The 25,043-nt window shown below is 35.8% G+C and overlaps 1 protein-coding gene across 4 annotated transcripts in view; it reads right to left on the bottom strand.

Annotated features, from left to right (window-relative positions):
• SMCHD1 (structural maintenance of chromosomes flexible hinge domain containing 1) overlaps positions 1–25,043 on the bottom strand; it is a 202,058-nt gene that overhangs the window by 140,656 nt on the left and 36,359 nt on the right. The window lies entirely within an intron of this gene.

The raw sequence follows: 25,043 nt of genomic DNA, 5'->3' as shown, positions 1-25,043 counted from the left end.
ATTTCCCACTACCAAGAATAAAAAGAATTAGGCTGAGCCTGGAACCACTTCTAACTCTATGGAAAAGTTAAAGAAATATGACAGAGTTGCAGAGAATTACAGAATTAGAAGATACATTGAAAGAACTTGCCCATAAGAAACAATGAAAGAAAAGGAGACGAAAAATATCAGTGAGATTAAATAACATGAAAGATTAAAGGAAAAAATCTCACACAAGTTTAAATGTAGTTCTAGAAACAGAGGACAGAAAGAATACATAACAGCTGCAAAAATGCTTGAACCAATAAAGAAATAGCTCCATAGATTCAGGAAGACCAAGTAAGTGTGCTCAAATAAGACAAGTAACAAATCTACATCATAATGAATACAAGAAACAAACAGAAGAACTAGAAAACAGGCTGACAGATAAAAAAGGATAGCAGGCTTTGACAGCAAATAGTAAAAAACAGTTGAATACTATCTTGAAAGTATCGAGAGAAAATCTGTCAATCTAGAATTATGAATGAGAATTAAATAATTGATAAAAACCAAGGGAATCTAGCACAGGGAGATGTGCTCTAAAGGAATATTCCTTCAAGCATAATATAATACGGTAAGTACAAAGGTAACTTTCTAAAGTCATATGTGTAAAATTTTTTAAAAACTGGCTGGGTAAAAGTAGTATGTGTGAACTGTGGAATTTCTAAAAAATCAGAATCAAAATACTGGGCAACAAAAGCATTAATTTTGGAAGAAGGTGATCAGAGTTAAAGAGTTCCAAAGTCCTTGGTTTAAGGTAAGGAGACAGATTTAAAGTTGAAGTCTAAAGTTAAACATGCATTTTTAAATGTCAAGGACAACCAGAAAAGAAATATATAAATTCAAAATATTAAACAGGTAAAAACAGTGAAAGAACAAAAGAGCAACAACAATAATAATAAAGAATTGGGGAAAAAAGGGGGAAAAATGAGAACAGAAAAAAACAGGAAAAGAATGGGATAAAAATATTTTAAATGGTAGACAGACACACAAATCTATATAGCAATAACTGAAACAAATGCAAATGGACAACAACAACAAGGTAAGACACTGTAATACCTGGACCAAACAAATAACAAAGCACACAAAAAACCTGTCTCCTCACAGAATATATAAAAAAAAAACTACAACCATTTAACACCCAAACACACCCTGCATAATACAGAAACAAACCTGCCCTCCCAAAACACAAAACAAAAATGTGTCACTGCAAAACACACACTCACACACAATAACTCCCCATACAATCATGCACACAAAAAAACACCTTCCACAGTGTGCACATCCACAAACACATTACAATATGCACACACATACTGCCCACCCAACACACATATACACCTGACCTCATGAAACACACACACACCAACAATAAAATGAAAATCTTAAAGCAGAGAAAAATAGACACAATACATATTGAGGCACAAAGGTAAGAATGATAACAGATTTCCTATCATAAATTATGCAAGTCAGTAGAAAATGGAGTAAAATCTTTAAGGTACTAGAATGTTTTTAAAACACAACCTAAAATCCTACACTCAGCAAAAACATCTTTAAAGAGTGGGAAGAATAAAGACTTTTCAGATATACAGAAGCTTAATAAAACTTCATCAAAAGCAACTCAACAACAAAAAGACAAACAACCCAATTAAAAAAAAGGACAAAAGATATGGATAGACACTTTTCCAAAAGGAAATACAAATGGCTCAAAAGCCATATGAAAAGATGTTCAATGTCACTAGCTATTAGGGAAATGCAAATCACAACCTCAATGAGATACTATCTCACACCTACTAGAATGGCCAAAAACTGATAACTACAAGTGCTGGAGAGGATGTGGAGACAGAGGCACACTTATCCACTCTAGGTGGGAATGCAGAATGGTGCAGCCAGTCTCGAAGGCAGTTTGGCATTTACACATGAAGCTAAGCATAGAACTGCCATATGACCCAGCAATCCCATTATTAGGTATATATTCAAAAGAACTGAAAGCATGGACTCGAACAGACACTTGCACACTGATGTTTATAGTGGCACTATTCACAATTGCCAAGAAATAGAAACAGACCAAATGTCCATCAAGTGATGAGCAGATAAACAAACTGCGGTATACACATATGATGGAATATTACACAGCTATAAAACGGAATTAAGTCATGATGCATGTGACAATGTGGATAAACCTTGAGGATATTATGGTGAGCAAAATAAGCCAGAAACAACAAAAAAATACTGTATGGCATCACTAATATGAGCTAACAATAATGAACAAACTCTGAGAGTTAAAGTTGAGCACATACGTTATTAGGAGATGGAAAGAGGGTAAAGATTGGGCATTTGATGCTGAAGGAGTACAGAATGTTTAACAAGGCTGATTGTAAAGATTCAGAAATGGATAGCACAATACTATGTGATGGTAGCACAATATTACAAGTATAATGAACACAGATGAGTGTGAGTATGGTGGAAAGAAAGGCTAGGGGCATGTATGGTACCAGAAGGAAAGACAGAGGATAAAAACTGAGACTCTACAGCTTAGAGAAACCTAGAATGGACAATGACAGTGATTAAATGTACAAATATAAGAAAGTATTTTCATGAGCAAGAACAAATGTATGTCACCATTGCAAGGTGTTAAAAATGGGATGGTATATGGAAAAAACACAATTAATGCAAAACAGAGTCTATAGTTAACAGGAACAATGTAATAATCTTTCATTAATTGTAACAAAGGCAATATAACAAAACTAAATGTCAATAAGGGGAATATAGGAGGGGTATGGGATTTTTCCTTCTTTTTCTTTTTTTTCTTCTTTCTTTGCGGAAGAAATGGAAATATTCTCATATAGATTGTGGTGGTGAATGAGTAACTAAGTGATTGTACCAGGAGCCATTGATCGTACACTTAGGATGGACTATGTGGTGTTTGAATAAAACTTTTAAGTTTTATAGAAAGATACAAGTGCTGGAGAAGATGTGCAAAGTGAGATATACCTATTTACTGATGGTAGGGAAGTAGAATGGTACAGCTCCTCTGGAGGGCAGTCTGGCGCTTCCACAGAAGGCTAATATAGGGTTTGCCGTATGTTCTAGTTTGCTAATGCTGCCAGAATGCAGAACACCAGAAATAGATTGGCTTTTATAAAAGGGGTTTATTTGGTTACACAGTTACAGTCTTAAGGCCATAAAGTGTCCAAGGTAACACATCAGCAATCGGGTACCTTCACTGGAGGATGGTCAATGGTGCCCGGAAAACCTCTGTTAGCTGGGAAGGCACGTGACTGGCATCTGCTCCAAAGTTCTAGGTTCAAAATGGCTTTCTCCCAGGACATTCTTCTCTAGGCTACAGTTCCTCAAAATTATCACTCTTAGTTGCACTTGGGGTATTTCTCTCTCTTAGCTTCTCCAGAGCTAGAGTCTGCTTTCAACGGCCATCTTCAAACTGTCTCTCATCTGCAGCTCCTGTGCTTTCTTCAAAGTGCCCCTCTTGGCTGTAGTTCCTTTTCAAAATGTCACTCACAGCTGCACTGAGTTCCCTCTGTCCATCAGCTCATTTATATGGCTCCACTGATCAAGGCCCACCCTCAATGGGTGGGGCTACACCTCCATGGAAATATCTCATCAGAGTTATCACCAACAGTTGAGTGGGGCGTATTCCCATGCAAATCTAATCAGCACAAAAACATGTGCCCCACAAGACTGCATCAAAGAATATGGCTTTTTCTGGGGGACATAATACATTCAAACCAGCACACCATATGATCCTGCAATCCAGTTACGAAGCATACGCCCTGAAAAACTGAAAGCAGGGACACAGATAGACATTTGCAGACTGGCGTTTATGGAGGCATTAGTCAGACTGTAAATGGATGGAGGTGGCCCAAGCGTCCATTGGCTGATGAGCACAAGGACGAACTGTGATGTATACAAATGATGGAATATTGTGTGGCTGCAGAAAGAAATGAAGTCATGAGGCATGCAACGAGATGAATGAACCTTGAGGACATTATGTCGAGCAAAATAAGCCAGAAACAAAAGGACAGAAATTCTATGGTCTCACTAATATAAACTAACTATAACAAGCAAACTCTGAAGAATTAAATTTGAGAGCAGAGGTTATCAGGAGATAGAAAGTGGGGAGAAATTGGGCAATCGATGATTAAGGAGTACAGAACGTTCAACAAAGCTCATTGTAAAGGTTTGTAGATTGTAAGCTCTTACAGTAGTCACATTTACTCCTGAGTTTTAACTGTTCTCTCTAAATTATGAGATGCTGTGCTCTTTATGTATAACCTGGTAGTTCCCTGGAACTTTGGGTATGAATGTGACACCTGAGACTTAGAGTTCTGCAGCTCTGAAAGTCAGCATTACTTCATACAGCAACTGTTAAAAAAGCTGAAAAAGAGATCAGACTTCAATTACACATATGAATGACGGTGATCTGGTTAGGACTAAGGTAAATCAGAATAGAGGGTAAAAGACGATATTGTCTGTATTTTAAAATTTCCCAATTATATGTGAGACCAAAGGAAGAGAGGTTTATTTTGTCCCAAATTCAAATTTTATGTAGCATACTACCTGATTTAATGTCTGGTCAGTTTATTTAAATAACCTAATTACATGGAATGTAGAATAGGGAATGAGATCTTGTTATTCTGTACAGGCTATTGTAATATCTTGATATATTCCAGAGTATTTTGGGCGAAAATAAAAAAGTATTTATGAACTCCCTTAAGGGACTGGAGAAATATGTGGAACTATTAAATTTCCCCATGCGAGGAATTCTTGGTATTCTCTCAAGCATTAGGGACTCCCAATTTAATAGGCCAACCCCTTGATCTTGAGGCTTGCCCTCATGAAACTTATTTGCGTAATGGCAAAGCTAAGCCTCCTTATAATTATACCTGAGAGAAAACCCCAGAGAACCTCTTCTGTTACTCAGATGCAGCCTCTCTCTCTAAGGCAAACTCTGCAAATAAACTCACTACCCTCCCCTCTATGTGGCACATAACTCCCAAGGGTGTAAGTCTCCCTGGCAACATGGGACATGACTGCCAGGGATGAGGCTGGCCCTGGTATTGTGGGACTGAGAAAGCCTTCTTGACCAAAAAGGGGAAGAGAAATGAAACAAAATAAAGTTTCAGTGGCTAAGAGATTTCAAATAGAGTCGAGAGGTCTTATGCAAACTTCAGCCAGATATTGCAAATTGCCACAGTATACCAAGTCCCAACCAACAGTATTCCTGAAAATCCTAATACCCAGGGTTTTATCTAAGATTCTATGAAGTTTTTACATAGTAAGTTTATTTTTTTCAGAAATTTAAGGCTTCAAGATGGCTCCTATGCCCTGAAACCCAGAGGCACCAGTCTCTCCGAGAACTTCAACCAATTGCATTCCTCTACCCCATAATGTTGACACCTCTTTTCAGCATGAAGAAGTTAGGACAGTCATTGCACAGATATCCCTGAAGATTGAGAGAATGATCAAATGAGAGGGAGGAGTTGCAATGTAGAAGTTAGGATTTAACAAATGACTATGACTACTGACTCATTATACGGATATTTCTTTTTAGTTTCTAGTGTATGAGACTAGACAGAAGGAAATACCTGAAATTGTTGAACTGTAATCCAGTAGCCTTGATCTTTGAAAATGACTGAATAAACTATATAGCCTTCATCTTGTGACCAACACCCCCTTTATCCAGTGTATGGGTACATGAATAATAAAATAAAGACATGCATGTAAACAAAAAAAGATCAGATCTGAGCTATAAATAAAGGGAGATCTTCAAGAATGAAAATGATGTCATATGGAAATACAGCTTTACACAAAGGAATGAAGAGCACCAGAAACGGCAATTACATGGGTCAACATGAAAGACAATTTTCTTCTTTTCAAAATCTCTTTAAACATAATTACTTAAGGCAGCATAAAAACATATTTTGAGATTTATAATATGAGTGAAAGTAAAAATGTAAAAAAACAAAACCACAAAGACTGAGACAGGGTAAAAGGAATACTACTGCTATAATACTTATACACTAGCGTAATATTACTTGGTATAGACTGTGATAAATTAAAGACGTATACTATGAATGTTAACGTTAACAGCAAAACAACAAAAACAAAGATGTATAGCTAATAATCCAACAAAGGAGATAAAATGGAAACTCACACACAGAAAACACTCAATCTGAAATGAGGCAGGAAAAAAAAAACAAAAACCAGGCAAGACAAATAAAAAACAAATAAATGGCAAATTCAATCATACATGCCAATAATTACATTAAATGTAACAGGTCTAATGCCAATAATTACATTAAATGTAACAGGTCTAAAATCCCAATAAAATGGCAGAGACTGTCAAACTATAAGCCACATCTATACACTGCCTACAAGAATCCTTCCTTAAATACAGACATTAGGTTAAAAGGAAAAGATAAGAACATTTACCACAGAAACATTAAAGAAAGCTGGAGTGGTTGCATTATTAGACAAAGTAAATTTAAAAAAGGTATGAAGAAAGAATAAGGAATGAAGAGCTATGAAACAAGCAAATACACAGGTAAATAAAATAGTCTCTTTCTCCTCTTGTATCTTTTAATTTATGTTAGACTGTTGAAATAAAAACAACACTGCCTGATGTGATTCTCAGTGTATGGAGAGGTAATTTTATGAAAATAAATTACAAATGGGAAAGAGTAAAGGGGATATAAGTAGTGTTAAGGTTCATACAATTTACTTTCAGTGGTAAAATGTCCATACTAGTAGACTGTGATAAGTTTCATATCTACACAGTGATCCTTAGAGCAACCATAAAAAAAAAAAGAGAGAGATACTCAAAAACATTATAAAATATGTTCAAGTAATCCACATAAAGGTCAAACAGAGAAGTAGAAAACAAAAGGAACACTAAAACAATGATAAAATGACTGACTTAGTCCTAACATATCAATAATTTACATTAAATGTAATGATCTAAATACACAAAGTAAAATTAGCAGAGTGGACTTAAAAAAAAATGACCCTACTACATGCTGGGCTTAAGAAATTCATATAATGACATAATTAGGTTAAAAGAAAATAGATGGGAAAAGACATACCATACAACCATGAATGAAAAGAAGGCTGGAGGGTACATTCAGAAACATGGTGGAGTAAGGAGAGGCAGAACTCACTCTTCCACCCAACACACCTAGAGAACAGGCAGAAACTGTGCAAAGCAGTGGTTCCAGGGCTCAGGAGACCAGGGAAGGACCAGTGCAACACACAAGGGAGAGCTGGACGAAGAAACAGACAAACTATGATGGAGAAATTGCCATGAGTGAACTTGACAACAGCTCCCAGGACCCATCCTCAACCCGAGGCTGGCAGCTTTGGTTACACCTGGTTCTCACCCAGCTGGCGGCTGTGGACTAGAAGAGAAATGGAAGGCCCTCCCACACATACCCCACACCCCCAGGAAAAAGAGGGAAACAGCACAGTACTGATCCAAATGTTGGCCAGCAAAGTGGATCCTCTGGGTCCCGCAGCCTTAAACCTTCCCATGCAAGAGCCTGGGGTCCCTGTGGCTCCATTATTTCTACACACAGAGAAACTATGGTTAGAGACTCAACTCCACTATGGCTCCCCGTACATATCCCCCACCCTCTAGGTCGGCAGCTTCTCATTGGCCTGGTTCTCAACCAGCTGGCTGCTGCAGACTGGGACAGACAGGAAAGTTAACTACCCAGAATCAGAGGTGTATGTAGCATAGCTCTGATCCAACAACTGCCCAGGAAAACTGACCTTCTGGGTCCTGCAGCCTTGATACCTTCCAGGCAGGAGCCCGGAGTACCACTACACCATTGTTCCACACACAGAGAAACTGCTGTGAGTGAAAGAACTTGGCTGCGGCTCCTGGTGCCAATCCCCCACCCACCCTTGAGGCCATCAGCTTCTAGTCAGTCCAGACCCTGCCCAGTTGGCTGCTGCAGCCTGGGAGAGTCAAGTAAGCCCTCCCATCTGGGAATACAGAGGGACACAGCACAGTTCTGATCCAACTGTTCATTCACAAATTTGGACCATGGGGTCCCACAGCCTTGGTCCTTCCTGGATAGGTGACCATAGTGCTGCGCTGCCGTTATTTCCACTCATCTCAGAAACAGAGGGGATGGAGGGTTAAGAAATAACTTATCTTTGTAGGGCTGTAGGGAATATGCTGCTGAAGAGTGTCATCTGCTGGGAAGGCTGGAAAAATGTGGTCCTGGGAAGCTGCTTTCCAGTGCCCTTTGGAAATGGTCTGCACCCCCTAAATAGGACCCTGGTCCAGTGCTGGCTGGGAAATACTGATGAACCATGTACCAAAGACGACCTTTAACACGAACTCAATCAATAACAAAGTCTTAGTCAAGGGAAGGAAACCAACAGTCAAAATAATCTTATCAAGCTAATCAACAGCAAAAATTACAAGATATACAAAGAAACAAAAACATATGATCAAATTAAATTAAATTAATTAAATGTGATCAAGCCAAATGATCAAATTAAAAAGTGGCAGAAGACACAGAATTTGGAACTAATGAAAGATGCTCAGACAAATCTCCTAAATAAATTCAACAAGATGGCTAAAGAGATAAAGGATAGTAAGACATTAGGAGAGTATAAATAAGAATTTGAAGAAGTACATAGTAAAATAATATCTTATGGAAATGAAAGACACTACACGAAATATAAAATTAATACTAGAGAACAAAGCAGCAGATTTAAAGAGGCAGAAGTAAGGATCTGCAAGCTAGAAGACAGAACAATCAAATTCTAACAGACAAAAGAACAAATGAAGAAAAAAAATGGAAAACTCTGAGCAACATTTCAGGGAAATGAGTGACAACACAACGTACACAAATATACACATCATCACAGAGAAGGGAAAATGCCCAGAAAGAATATTTGAGGAAATAGTGGCTGATAAACTTCCCAGCTCAGAAAAAAGACATAAATATGCAAAAGGAAAAAAGCAATGTACTCCAAATAGAATAAAAATCTGAACAGACCCACTCCAAGCCACACACTAACCAACTGTCAAATGCAAAAGAGAAGGAGAGAATCCTGAAAAGTGATTTACCACATACAGGGGAAGCCATGTAAGTGCTGACTTCTCATTAGACACCATGGAGGAAAGAAGGAAGTGGTACGATATACTCAAGATACTAAAAGAGAAAAACTGCCAGCCAAAAATTCTTTATCCAGCAAAGCTGCCCTTCAAAAATGAGAGTTTACAACATTCAAAGATAAACAGAAGCTGAGAGAGTTCTTTCAAACAAGACCAGCCCTACAAGAAATGTTTCTGCTGGCTGATCATAAAAGACAGGAAAGAGAGGCTTAGAGGAGAAGACAGAAATGAAGATTATCAGTAAGGGTAACAAAAAAGGATAAAAAGAGAGAAAAGAAATAGGCCGGACAAATAAAAGCCAAAAGACAAAATGGCTGAAGTGAAGACTGCTTTTACAGTAACAACATTGAATGTTAATGGATTAAATTCACCAATTAAAAGACACAGACTGACAGAATGGATAAAAAATATGATCCATCTGTACACTGTTTACAAGGGACTCATCTGAGACCTAAAGATACAAATAGGATGAAAGTAAATGACAGAAAAAGTTCATGGAGGCAGTAACCAAAAAAAAAAAAAGGCTGTGGAAGCTATACTAATATCAGACAAAACAGACTTTAAATGCAAAAATGTTAAAAGAGACAAAAAAGGATATATATTAAAAAGAAGAAATTTACCAAGATGAAATCATCATAAATATTCATGCATCTAATCAAGGTACTCCAAAGTACATGAGGCAAAACTGAAAGGAGTAATACATGTCTCTACAATAATGTAGGAGACTTTAACACACCACTCTCTTCAATAGATACATCTAAACAGAGGATTAATAAGGAAGCATTTATCAAATTATATCATATATAATATGATAAATGAACTAGACTTAACATACATATACAGAATCTTGCACCCCAAAACAGCAGGACATAAATTCTTCTCAAGTGCTCATGGAACATCCTCCAGAATGGACCACACACTGGGGCACAAAACAGGCCTTAAATTTTAAAATACTGCAATTATACAAAGCATGTTCTCTGATCATAAGGGAATGAAGCTGGAAATCGATAACCAGAGAACCAGAAATTTCACAAATACATGGAGGCTAACTTTAAACAATCAATGGGTCAAAGAAGACTATGCAAAAGAAATCAGCAAATATCTCAAGAGGAATGGAAACAAGAACATAACTTATTAAAACTTATGGGAGTCACAGAGTCAATGTAGGAGGAGACTCCACCAGGGCAGATACAGGAGATGTGATTTATTGGATTGCGTTTCTTTAACAACCTGCCTCAACTCCATGGTGACTAAAAAAAAAGGGGGATGGGGATGGGGAATGAAGGAGTTTATAGAAACAAAGCCCAATCAAAGAAATACAGCCAAAGTAGTTTCCCAAAGCAGTGCTGCTGATGGCCCATCATAAAATAAAAAAAAAAACTTATGGGATTCAGCAAAGGCAGTGCTGAGAGGCAAATGCATAGTCCTAAATGCCTACATTAAAAAGGAAGAGCTAATACCAAAGACCTAAATGAACACCTGCAGAACTTCAAGAACAGCAAACTAATCTCAAAGCAAGCAGAAGGAAAGAAATAACAAAGATTAAAGCAGAAATAAATACAACAGACAACAACAACAAAAAGAGAGAAACAATAAAACCCAAAGCTGGGTTTTTTAAAAGACCAATAAAACTGACAAATCCTTAACCAGAACGCCAAAGACAAAAAGGGAGACAATACAAATAAACAAAATCAGAAATGAGATGTGGATCAGTACCATGGACCCCAAAGAAATAAAGATCATAAGAGGATACTATGACCAACGGTATGCTAACAAACTAGATGACTCATAAAATGGACAATTTCCTAGAAACGCACAACCACCTACGCTAATTCGAAAAGAAATAGAAGACCTGAACAAACCAATCACAAGTAAAGAGACTGTATCAGTCATTGAAACCTCCCAACAAAGAAAACCCGGGACCAGATGGCTTCACAGGTGAATTTTACTAAGCGTTCCAAGAAGAATTAATACCACTGCTGCTCAAACTTTTCCAAAAATTGAAGAGGGAACACCACCTAACCCATTCTTTGAAGCCAACATCATCCTAATACCAAAGTCTGATAAAGGTACTACAAGAAAACTATGGACCTACCTCTCGAATGAATATAGATGCAAAAATCCTCAAGAAAATACTTGCAAATAGAATCAAAGAACACATTAAAATAATTACACAACATGACCAAATGAGTTTTACCCTAGGTACGCAAGGGTGGTTTAACACAAGAAAATCAGTTATTCTGATACAACACTTTAACAAATCAAAAGGGAAAAAACACAAGTTCATCTCAATTGACTCAGAAAAGGCATCTGACAAAACTCAACATCCTTTTTTGATAAAAACACTTTGAAAGACAGGAATAGAAAGAAACCTCCTCAACACAGTAAAGGGCATATACGAAAAACCCACAGCTAACATCATACTCAACATTAAGAGACTGAAAGCTTTCAGTCTAAGATCAGGAACAAGATAAGGAACTGTCACCACTGTTATTCAACATCATATTGGAAGTTCTAGCTAGAACTGGCAAGAAAAAGAAATAAAAGACATTCAAACTGGAAAGGAAGAAGTAAAACTTTCCCTATTTACAGATGACATGATCCTATATTAGCTAGTAAAGCTAATAAATGAGTTCAGCAAAGTGGCAGGAAACAAGATCAACACGTAAAAATCAGTAGTGCTTCTCAATAACCTCTTTAAGAATAACAATCAGATGCAGTCCCCTTCCCCATACTGTTGACACCCCCTTTCCACACGAACAAGTTAGGGTGCTCACTGCCTAGATATCCCTGATGATCAAGAAAGACACTAAGAGAGAGGAAGGGGTATTAACAGACAACATAGGATGTAACAAAGGATTTCACAAATACTGAAACTTTATATAAATATATATATATTTTTAGATGCTAGGGTATTAGAATCACTAGAAAGAAATAACTGAAATGGTAGAACTGTAACCTATAACATTGTTTGAAATTTGCTCTATAGCTGTTCGTTAAATTGCGCTTTGAAAGTTTTCAACTTTCTGTATATACCCTACGTGCCAGTTTGAATGTATTATGTCCCCCCAAATGCCAATATCTTTAATGTAATTTTGTGTGGGCAGACCTATTAGTGTTAATTTGATTGTAATTCTTTGAGTGTTTCCATGGAGATGTGCCCCACCCAGCTGTGGGTGATGACTCTGATTGGATAATTTCCATGGAGGTGTTGGCCTGCCCATTGGGCGGGTCTGAATTAAATTACTGGCATACTATATAAGATCAGACAGAAGGAGCAAGCTTGCCATAACCAAGAGGGACACTCTAAAGAAAGCACAGGAGCTGCAGATGAGAGATATTTTGAAGACGGCCGTTGAAAGCAGACTCTTGCTCCAGGGAAGCTAAGAGAGGACAAATACCCCCAAGCGCAACTAAGAGTGACATTTTTGAGGAACCATAGCCTAGAGAGGAACGTCCTGGGAGAAAGCCATTTTGAACCCAGAACTTTGGAGCAGACGCCAGCCACGTGCCTTCCCAGCTAACAGAGGTTTTCTGGACACCATTGGCTATCCTCAAGTGAAGGTACCCGATTGCTGATGTGTTATCTTGGACAATTTATGGCCTTAAGACTGTAACTGTGTAACCAAATAAACCCCTTTTATAAAAGTCAATCCACCTCTGGTGTTTTGCATTCCAGCAGCATTAGGAAACTGGAACACCCTATATTTCATAATAAGAAAAGAACTGAAACTGTGGAAATGTAACCCATAGCAGTACGTGAAATTACCTATATAACTGCTTGCTGAGCTACATCTAAAGTTAACACCTTTCTGTATGTATGTTATATTTTACAATAATGGAAATAACTGAAATTGTGGAACTGTAACCCATAACATTCTTTGAAATTTGCTAACTATTTGTTAAATCATACTTTGAAAGTTATCACTGTTATGTTTATATGTTAAAGTTCACAATTTTAAAAATGCATTAAAAAATAAGTGGTGCTTCTATACACTAGTAATGAGTAATCTGAAGAGGCAATCAAGAAAAAAAATTCTATTTACAATAGCCACTGAAATAATCAATTATCTAGGAATAAATTTAACCAAGGATGTAAAGGACCTAGAGAGACAAAACTACAAAACATTGCTAAAAGAAATAAAAAAAGACCTAAATAAATGGAAGGACATTCTGTGTTCATGGATTTGGAGATTAAATATCATTAAAATGTCAATTCTACCCAAATTGATTTACAGGTTCAATGCAATTCCAATCAAAATTTCAAAAGCCTACTTTGCAGAAATGGAAAAGCAAATTATCAAATTTATTTGGAAGGGTAAAGGGCACCGAACACCCAAAAACATCTTGAAAAAGAAGAACAAAGTTGGGGGACTTACACTTCCTGACTTTAAAGCATTTTTATAAAGCTACAGTGGTCAAAACAGCATGGTACTGGCATGAAGAGAGACATATTGATCAGTCGAATCAAACTGTGAGTCCAGAAACAGACCCTCACATCTCATGTTCAACGGATTTTTGATAACGCTGCCAAGTCCACTCAACTGGGACAGAATAGTCTTTTCAACAAATGTTGCTGGAAGAACTGGATATCCATAGCCAAAAGAATCCAAGAGGACCCCTATCTCACATCTTGTACAAAAATCAACTCAAAATAGATCAAAGACCTAAATATAAGAACCAAGACCACAAATCTCCTACAAGAAAACGTAGGGAAGCATCTTCAAGATCTTATAGTAGGTGGTGGTTTCTTAGACTTTACACCCAAAACACGAGCAGCAAAAGAAAAAAAGTCCTTCATACTTCAAAGGACTTTGCCAAGAAGATGAATAGTTAGACGACTCATTGGGAGAAAACAGTGGGAAATTATGTATCTGACAAAGGTTTACTATTCAGAATATATAAAAAAAATCCTAAAACTCAACCACAAAAAGACAAACACCCAATTAAAAAACTGGCGAAAGACTTGAAGAGGCACATTTCCAAAGAGGAAATACAAATGGCTAAAACGGACATGAAACGATGCTCAGCTTCACCACTTATTAGGGAAATGCAAGTCAGTATCAGAAAGCAATATCATTTTACCTACAAGAATGACCACTATTAAACAGGAAACTACCAGTGTTGGAAAGGATATAGAGAAATAAGAACACTTATTCACTGTTGGTGGGAAAGTAAAATGGTACAGCTGCTGTGGAGGATGGTTTGGTCATTCCTCAGGAAGCTAAGCATAGAGTTGCACCATGATCCAGCAATCCCGCTACTCAGCATATTCCCAGAAGACCTGAAAGCAGGGACATGAACAGACATTTGCAGACCAACATCCCTAGCAGCATTATTCACAATTGCCAACAGAAAAAAAAACCAAGTGTCTATCAACTGATGAATGGATAAACAAAATGTGTTACATACATAGGACAGACTATTATTCAGCAGTAAGAAGGAATAAACTCCTGAAGCATGCGACAACATGGATGAACCTTTAGGACATTATGTTACATGAAATAAGTCAGACAAAAAAGGACAAATATTGCATGATTTCACTAATATGAACTAATTATACTATGCAAACTGATAGGCACAGAATCTAGAACATAGGTTACCATGAGATAGAAAAAGCCTCAAGTATGTGCAACGGTTGCTTAGTATGTGCAGAATTTTTAACTAGGTTGAATTTAAATGAGTAGAAATAGATAAAGGTGATGGTAGCATATGATTGGGAGAAGAATTAACAGTGCTGAATGCTGAGTGACTGTGGTAGAAAGGGAAGTTGAGAGTCATCTATGTCATCAGAAGGAAAGCCAGAGGTGAAAACATGGGACTGTATAATTCAATAAATCATGTGGTGGATGGACTGTGTATTAAGTGAACAAATAATAAAAATTTCTTTCATGAACTAGAAGAAATGTACAAAACTATTATAAGGAGTTCATAATATAAAGTGGTATATGGGGGCAAATGCACCTACTGCAAACTGTGGACCATAGTTAACAGTAAAATCCTAATTTTTTTCATCAACAGTGAGATATGTACCACACCAATAATAAGGGTCAATGATGGGGGAATAAGGGGAATGGGATGTCCTAGGTTTTCTCTCTTTTTTTCTTGGAGTAATGAAAATGTTCTAAAATTGACTGATGATGAATGCACAACTATGTGATGATACTGTGAGCCAAAGATTGTATACTTTGGATGGATTGTAATGTATGTGAATATATCTCAGTAAAATTGCATTACAAAAGAAAAAACTACAGTGCTTTAGCTATACTACTATCACATAAAATACACTTTAGAGCAAAGAAAATTACCAGAGACAAAGAGCAGTACTACATAATGATAAAGGTGCTAATTCACCAAGAAGTTATAACAGTCCTAAATGTGAACGCCCCAAAAACAATTTCAAAATACATGAAGCAACAATTGAAAAGAGAAATAGATAAATTCACAATTATAGTGAGGAACTTCAATACCCCTCTCTTACTAACTGCTACACAGAAAATTAGCAAGGTAAGAGAGGAACCGAACAAGATCATTAACCAGTGGGAACTAACTGACATTTATGGAACACTTCACCCAATAACAAAATAAACATTCTCTTCAAGGACACATAAAACATTCACCAAGATAGACCACATCCTGCAAATAAACCATGAAACAAACCTCAACAAGTTTATAAGAACTGAAATAATATAGAGTATGTTTTCTGACCATAATGAAATCAAACAAGAAATCAATAACAGAAAAACAACAGGAACATGTGTTGGAAACACTTGGAAATTAGGCAATACCCTCCTGAACAATGCATGGGTCAAAGAGCAAGCAGTAAAAGAAATAAAAAAACACACCAAAAAGATTGAAAGTGAAAATAACAGCTTATCAAAACCATGTGGAAAGCAGCTAAAGTAGTTCTTAGAGGAAAATGTATAGCAGAAAATGTTTACATTAGAAAAGGCCTCATATTAATAATATAAGATTCCACATCAAGAACCCAGAAAAAAGAACAAAATAAACCAAAGCAAGAAGAAGGAAAGAATAATTTAAACAAAACGGATTAATTCTGCATAAAATGTAACTTACCAAAATTAATAAAAAAATAGAAAGCCTAAAAATTCTTGTAACTCTACTAAACAAATCAAAGCAATAGTTAAAAATTCCTCCCACAAAACGACTAGACCCAAATTGTTTCATAGCTGAGTTCTACCAAATTTTCACTGGTGGTGGAAGTATAATAGTTTCATCACTTTGGAAATCAATTTACTTTCACCTTGTAAACTGCAACGTTCATCTTTGCAATCCACAAATTCCCTCCTATGCACATACTGAAAAGAAACTTTTGCACCTGTGTACCAGGAAACATATATAAAACTATTTACAGAAGTAATGTTCACAATTGCTAAAACTTGGGAAAAAGCTACATGCTTACAGACTGGAGACCATATAAATATACCGTGATTTCTTTTTGGTATATGCAAAAGGATACTATATAATAATTAAAAAACTACAAAAGGATGAAATCTCAGTGGCCTCCTATTAAATGAAAATGCAAGTCCCTTGCACACTAACATAGAATATGATTACCCTTTTCATAAGATTTAAAAACAAGTAAAATTCAGTAAATACTTTTTTTAAAAAACAAGGAAAATAAACAGATTTCAGGATAGTGGTTAACTTTGGTGGGAAGAGAGGAAATGGAATAGGGAAAAATATATAGATACAAGTTACTGGAAATGTTCTAGTTCCTGGTTTGTTTGGGTAGTGGATTCTAGTTATTTATTTTATTATTTGTTTTTTTAAGTAAAACTTTAAAGGGCCATGCCTGAATCAATAATAATGTGTTATAATCTAAGGGAATTATGATTAATCAAATTCTATGAACCTGATGTCCATTTTAAAAAGAAAAGATTCTAAGACTTCAATTACCACTGCAATACTTCAAGAAAGCAGTTGAAAACACCCTCTCCTATATTCTCATTCCAATACTTGGGAAGTATAGAAAATTTAAGGAGGGAGGAGCTTTGATAAAATACAATACATATACACTTGAACTAATTCAAAACTCAAGAATTCTATTCCCCAGTTAGGAGTGGGGGCACTCTCCCAATTTCCAGGCAGTAAGTCTCCTTTTTCATAACAAGCCATCCATGAAAACCCAATCTAGGAAACAATCCTATCACAGAAAATAAGACTACTCATTACAGATTTCAAGTAAGCCTCAGACTTGTGTGAATGAGGAAATTCCTATATGCACACTCGAGGTCTATGTAAATATCACTTCATGAAGATGAATAAAAATAGAAAAATAATCTAAGACCCTAAGGAACAATTCTGTAGCACAGAAGCAGTCCTCTGGGTAATTAAGAAAGTCATTTCCCTCAAAAATAAATTTAGATCAAGTTACAAAAGAATTACAGAAAATATATCATTCATACTCTTGATAAAATATAAAATATATATCTTTGTGAAACAAGAAGAATCAAAATCTGCATGCATGGAAACAAAACATAAGAGCTGTTAAAAGTAATAAAAATGAAACCACACAGGAGAGATGATCAAATCAGTTAAAAATAAATTGAAAACAATAAGTGATTTCCAGGAAATAGAGTGAATATATTTATTTATTTATTTATTTATTTATTTATTTATTTATTTATTTATTTATTTATTTATTTATTTATTTATTTATTTATTTATTTATTTATTTATTTATTTATTTATTTATTTATTTATTTATTTATTTATTTATATATATATATCTTGCTACCTTAAATCTAACTACCTAAAATAAAAAAACCTACCAAAATGAAGAAAGTCCCACTTCTAACAAAACTGACATATGGCCACTGATCCCTATTAGAACCTCTAGAACAACTCTACCAGACACAATAGAAATGATCAATTTAAAGCAGAATGCCTAAATTCAATTAAGTACAAAAACAAGTAAGTAAATGGAAGTTCAGAAAGATACTCTATATGTAGGAAAATACTGAGGACAAAGCAGCTTCTTTAGGGAAATTAAGAAAATCCTCTTCAGAGGAAGGGGATCCCTCTTACAACCTAAAAATGGCAAAAGAAGTGGAACCATGTAGCCTACCCTTTTTATTTTTCCAAAAACGGCTCCTTGACTGACTTGAGACTTTTAACTGCTGGGTAAGTTGAAAGTACAGAAGGTAACATTGATCCAACAAGCAAAAAGCCTGCGTATAATGATCTGGATTCCCATCAAGATGGTCTGTTTGGTATAAAGCAAAAAAGACAGCTAGCCCTTTTCATCTTCCCTCCTTATGAACTCTGTCTTTGGGGAAGAGGGTTCAACAGATTTCATACCATAATGCTAAAGATAACACATCTGAATTATGGTCACCCAGTTGACCTAATATCACACCTCTTTCCAACACAAAATAATTGTTTACACAAGACTACAATAATGTTCCAGGCATCCAATTCAAATTTTAAGGCAATGATTATAACAGCACCTGAGTTACTAGGGAAATTTCTAGGTTCATTTAATTTTCTGTATTTTGGTAGGGATTTGAGTTACATAGGTATATATATGCATTTGTCAAAAATCAATGAATAGTACATTCATTTAACTTTGCTGTACTATATATATTGTGTATACACTGGACAAATGAATCCTAATTTTATAAATGTAATCTCTAGATACTAAAGAGGTTACCAATCTATGACAGAAGTAGAGTTAGTAAACTAACACATTTTGTATACTTTATGTTAAAATTCATAGAAAAGCTGTCTTCTGAAAATGACTTTTGGAAATGAAATTGTAAAACCACATCTAAGTGATACGTGCCTGTAACTCATCCACTGGGTTTGTGGTAGAGAGAAGGAATCGGGAGAAATGAAGGGCTCTAGACCAGAATATTTCTATTTAAAAGACACTTCCAGATATAACCACTGTTACATGTATAGAGTTTATTCAACACTACTGTGTATATTGTGGACAAATTTAGGTCCTTATTTGAAACGGCTTGTCTTTCTAGATGTTTAGAAGTACATAAAGTATGTTAAAAGTACAGGTCATAAAATAAACATTTTGTAGTATCGTTTTGTTAAAATTCATATGAAACATCTTTTGGAAACGGAATGGTCAAACTACCTTCAGAGCAGTACATATTCTGTTTATGCTGTTTCAGGAAGGAGGGAGAAGGGGAGAAGGAAATACCAAGGGCTCTATGCCAGTAAGTCTACAGTTGGGCAAGATAAACCATCATCCTGTATGTTCTGTCCCTTTTCTTTTACTTTACTGTGTACATAGTGGACAAACGAGTTCTCATTTTTTTACCGTCTAGTCTTTCTAGATGTTAAAGAAATTGCCAGTACATGACGGAAGTAGAGTTAGTAAACTAATACATTTTGTACATTTTGTGTTAAAATTTACAGGAAGACTTCGTTCTGAAAATGAAAGAATTTTACTTGGAAGCAAAATTGTTAAAATACCCTCTAAGCACAGCAGATGCAACCACTGGGTTGATAAGAGGTGAGAAGGGGAAGGGTTCTAGGCCAGAATGTTCCTATCTAGAAGAAGATACTTTCAGATGATATCCTTTGCTACATGTGTATGGTTTATTCAAAGCCACTGTGTATCATGGACAAATTTAAGTCCTTATTTGAAACACTACTTTTTCTAGATGCTTGGTAGTATACAACATATGTTAAAAGTATAGAGTGTAAAATAACACTTCAAATATTTTTTCAGTTAATACAGAGGAATGGCTGTATTTGGGGAACGGCATTATTATACTAGACGTCTTGGCGCAGTGTGCTGAGGGGTTGGGGAGACAAGGAAGGAAGCGCAGAAGTAAGAGTTCTTCGCCTGTGAGTTGTTAGACAAGTACAGATTGTGTGACCATGGTTCTATATAGGCATTTTAGTTATTGCTGTGTATTAAAGGACAAGTCCTAATGTCGAAAGTATATTAAAAATAGAGGTAGATCTGTTTGATTATGGTTTGTTCATTTTCTTGGGGTATGGTAGGAACATGTTGGAAGCAATGTAGCTATTTTACATTGTTTTTCTTATTCATTGTTTGGATATGGTTTATTAATTTTCTTGGGGTATGATAGGAACATGTTGGAAGCAAAGTAGTTACTTTAGGTTATCTGTTTTTCTTAATCCTTCGTTTTGTTTGAAATGTTGTGGGGGTTTTTTTTGTTTTAATTTTTCAATAAAGTTTTAAAAAATAGAGGTAGAAAGATAATCACTATACAAATGTCCTTTTATCCGTTTATAGGAAGGCTTGTCTTCTGGGAGTGACCTTTGCTCCTTTGCTGATCCACCTCTTGGAGCTAGACACATTTTTGTACTTAGTCACTGAAATGGCGGAAGACGAAGAAGAGGAAGAGCAAAGGCAAGGGCTCTTTGCTATTAGCTCTGTATCTAGAAAGCAGTTTTAGATTATAACCATAGTTCTATGTGCATTTTTTGTAAAATACCTGTGTTTATTGCAGATAAAGATTCATTATTTCACAAACCTAAGCTCTTTAGATAACCTGAAGTGATAGTGTATGATAAAAAGTAGAGCTAGTGAGTTAACGAATTTATAAATATCTTTTTGTTAAAAAGAAAAGTATCTTTGACATAGAATTTTTAAACCACCTCTGAGAAGTAGCCATCAAAACTTGTTCATTAGCTTGGCTGCAGAGGGGCAGAAGAAAGTGCAGGGAGACGAATGTATGCAACTGTGTTCCTATTTCCAAATTGATGTAACCATTGTTATGTGAGCATCTCTTGGCAGTACCTCAGGAAAACACTGTTAAAATAATTCAATGGAAACATACCTTGCTATTATTTCAATAGAGATCTGACAGTGAATTCTCTTAGATGCATTATACTTATTGTACTCTTGCTTTATGTCTTATTTTTAATTGCGCATTAAGGGGAACGCAGTATTTGTAACTCTGCCAATATCTATAGAAGCCTGTTGCATTTCTGTCTTCCATGAAATTTTTTGTCCCCAAGAAAGGTAGGAACACATTTTTTTCCCACTGACTGAGTTGGTGTCATGTATTCTTGGTTATCCCAATACTCATGGCTTTAGAACTTTGAATTGGTGCAAGCAGAAGTGAAGGCAAAGGCAGAGTTGTAAACTGTCTACTGGAGCAGTCTAAAACAGCTTAAGTAATTGAAAATATGCCCCAATACGCACACAGAGCCCCTCAAAAAAGCTGGGAGACTTAGTGATTCAAAGCATTACAGGAAATCTTTGCCCAATGATTAGCACTCCATTAAAACCTGTCAGAGACTTCAATGGAGACACAAAACAAAGAATACAGAATTAGTTCAGGGAAGTCACTACATAAGCAAATGACAGAGAAGTAACAACAAACCCCAGGAAGGGAGAGGAATCTTATTTCCACAGTTGCCATATTAAGTTATTTAAAACATTCCATTTTCAACAACAACAAAAAAGTGAGACATGCAAAGAAACATTGAAGTATGACCCATATACAGGAAAAGGAGCAGTCAGACATTGGACTACTGGACTTACTAGACAAAGACTTTAAATCAGCTTTCTCGAATGCATTCAAAGAAGTAAGAAAACCGTATCTAAAGATCTAAAGGGAAGTATAAGAACAATGCTTCACCAAATAGAAAACATCAATAAAAAGAAAGAAATTACAAAAAAGAACCAAATATAACTTCCGAAGCTGAAAAGAACAATAACTAAAATGAGGCTCAACAGATTTGAGCTGGCAGAAGAGCAAATTGTTGAAGTCAAAGGCAGGCTGATTGAGATTATTCAATCTGAGAAACAGAAAGAAAAAAGAATAGAGAAAAATGAAAAAAGAGCTTCAAGAACCTGTGGGACACCATCAAGTGTTCCAACATATATATAACAGGAGTTTCAGGAGAGAAGAGAAAGAATATTTGAAGAAATAATGGCCAAATACATCCCAAATTTGATGAAAAACATTAACCCACACATCTAAGAAGCTCGATGAATTCTAGGTAGGATCAACTCAAAAATTGACATCAAGATACATTATAGTCAAACTGTCAAGAGCCAAAGACACAATCTTGAAAGCAGCAAGATAGAAGTGATTCTTCATATTCCAGGGATCCTCAATAAGATTAACAACTGATTTCTCATCAGAACCTATATAGGCCTGTGCTGGTTTGTATATATTATGCCCCTCAGAAAAAGCCATGTTCTTTGATGCAATCTTGCGGGGACAGACATATTAGGGTTGATTAAGTTGGAACGTTTGGATTAGATTGTTTCCATGGAGATGTGCCTCACCCAACTGTGGGTGATAACTCTGACTGGATAATTTCCATGGAGGTGTGGCTCCAACCATTCAGCATGGGCCTTGATATTAGTTTACTAGAGCTCTACATAAGCTCAGACAGAAGGAGTGAGCTTGCTACAGCCAAGAAGGACACTTTGAAGAACACACAGTTGCTGAGAAGAGAGGAGCTGAGAGGCAGTTTGAAGATGGCCATTGAAAGCAGACTTTTGCTCCGGAGAAGCCAAGAAAGGAAAAATGCCCCAAGAGCAACTAAGAGTGACATTTTCGAGGAACTGCAGCCTAGAGAGCAACGTCCTGGGAGAAACACATTTTGAAACCAGAACTTTGGAGCAGATGCCAGCCACGTGACTTCCCAGCTAACAGAGGTTTTCCGGACACCCATTGGCCATCCTCCAGTGAAGGTACCCGATTGTTGATGTGTTACCTTGGACACTTTATGGCCTTAGACTGTAACTTTGTAACCAACAAAACCCTCCTTTATAAAAGCTGATCCATTTCTCGTGCTTTGCAAAAAAGCAGCATTAGAAAACTGGAACAAGGCCAAAAGGCAGTAAGATGACATTTTTAAAGTGCTGAAAGAAACAGATTCTCAAACAAGAACTCTTTATTTAGCACAAGAGCTTTAAAAATGATGGAGAAATTAAGATGTTCCTAGATAAATGAAAACTGAGAGAATGTTACTAGCAGACCTGCCCTTCAAAAAGCACTAATGAAAATCCTTCAGGCTGAAATGACAGTAGAAAGTAATTCCAATGCACATGAAGAAATAATGAGTACCAATAAAGGTAACTACAGAGAGAAATAGAAAAGGCAGTACAAATGTATTCTTACTTTGTAACTTTTTTTCTCCTTTTTAAAAATCTCTAATTTAAAAGACAACCACCAAAAAAAACACACACACACACACACACACACACACACAAAACAGTAAGTACAAAACTACTGATGGGGCTATAATGTATAAGGTGTAACTTGTATAGCAATAATAGCACAAGAGTGTGGAAAGGAATGAAGCCATATAGATGCAAAGTTTTTGTCTACCATTGACAATAAATTGGTATTCATCCAAACTAGATTGTTATAAATTAAGAAGGTAATTGTAATCTCTAGGTAAACCACCCCCCCACAAAAAAAAAATCTCAAAAAACTACAGTAAAAGAAAAAAGAGAATCAAAAGTGGTATGCTAGTAAACATTAAATTTAACACAAAAGAAGGCATTAATAGCAGAACAGAGGAACAAAAAAGATACAAGACACAAGAAAACAAATACCAAAGTGATCAATGGAAACCTAATTTCATCAATAATTACATGACATGTAAATGGATTAAATACTTCAATCCAAAGGCAGAGAATGGCAGAATGGATTTTTTTTTTTAATGATCCAACTTTATCAGAGACATGAACGTTCAAAGAAGCATTATTCATATTAGTCAGAGTGAAAACAACCCAAATGCTCAACATCTGATGGGTAAACAATATGTAAAATAGCCATACAATGGAATATTATTTAGCCATAAAAAGGAAAGAAGTACTGATGATATATACAATAGGATGAACCTCGAAAACGTTATGCTAAGTGAAAAAAGTCAAACACAAAGGACCACATATCTTATAATTCTATTAATATGAAATGTCCAGAATAAAAATCCATAGAGAAAAACAAATAGATTAGGATTTGTCAGGGGCAGACAGAGGGAAATGAGGAATAACTGCAATGGGTATGGGGTTTCTTTTGGAGTGATGAAAAAGTGTTGGACTTAATTAATAGTGACAGTTGCAAAACTTTATGAATATACTAAAAGTTACTGAATTGTATACTTTAATAGGGTAAATTTTATAGTATGTGAATTATATCTCAAAATAAATAAATCCAGTGAATTAAGACAGACATGAGCATTTCACTGCAATTGTGAGCATTTTCACAAGAAAAAAAAATTTTGAACTCTAAAAAATGAAATCAGTGCCTAATGTATTAAGAGAAAGTATACTGATGTCTGTAATTTATATTGAAGTGCATCAAAAAAAGATGAATTGATGATTGGTGGGATAAACAAGTGGTCAACAACCATCAATGCCAGAATATAGGTGTGGACTTCAGGGGATATTCACCACAAAATTTCAATTTTCTGTATGTTTGAAAATGTTCACAATAAAATGTTAAGGAAAAGAATGATGCTCAAGAAACACTCAGATTCAGATTGTTAGACCACTCTATAAGAAAACTAGCTTAAACGCGACAAAAAAAAAAAAAAAAAAAAAAAATCATGAAAGACACAAAAGGTGGGGAACTATCATAGAATAAGGAGACAGACTAGACATGACAACTGAAAAAATCTGAAAATGGACATATTTATTACATATTTTATCAATGATAAATTTCTTGGGTGCGATAGTGGTTATTACGGTTATTTATCAGAATGTCCAAGTTCTCAGGAAATACATGCTGCAGTATTTATGAGTGAAATGCTTATCACCTGTAACTTATTTTCACAGGAGTCAGGAAAAGACACAGTGTGTGTATATGTGTGTGTGTACATAGACAACAAATGTGTTAAAATGTTAACTGATGAATCTATGTGTAGGTTCTATTACTGTACTTTCAAC

This window comes from Choloepus didactylus, chromosome 16 (genome assembly GCF_015220235.1).
Source record: "Choloepus didactylus isolate mChoDid1 chromosome 16, mChoDid1.pri, whole genome shotgun sequence".
NCBI classification, from domain to species: domain Eukaryota; kingdom Metazoa; phylum Chordata; class Mammalia; order Pilosa; family Megalonychidae; genus Choloepus; species Choloepus didactylus.
The sequence above is the reverse complement of the archived record's forward strand: the minus strand, read 5'-3'. Positions and strand labels throughout refer to the sequence as shown.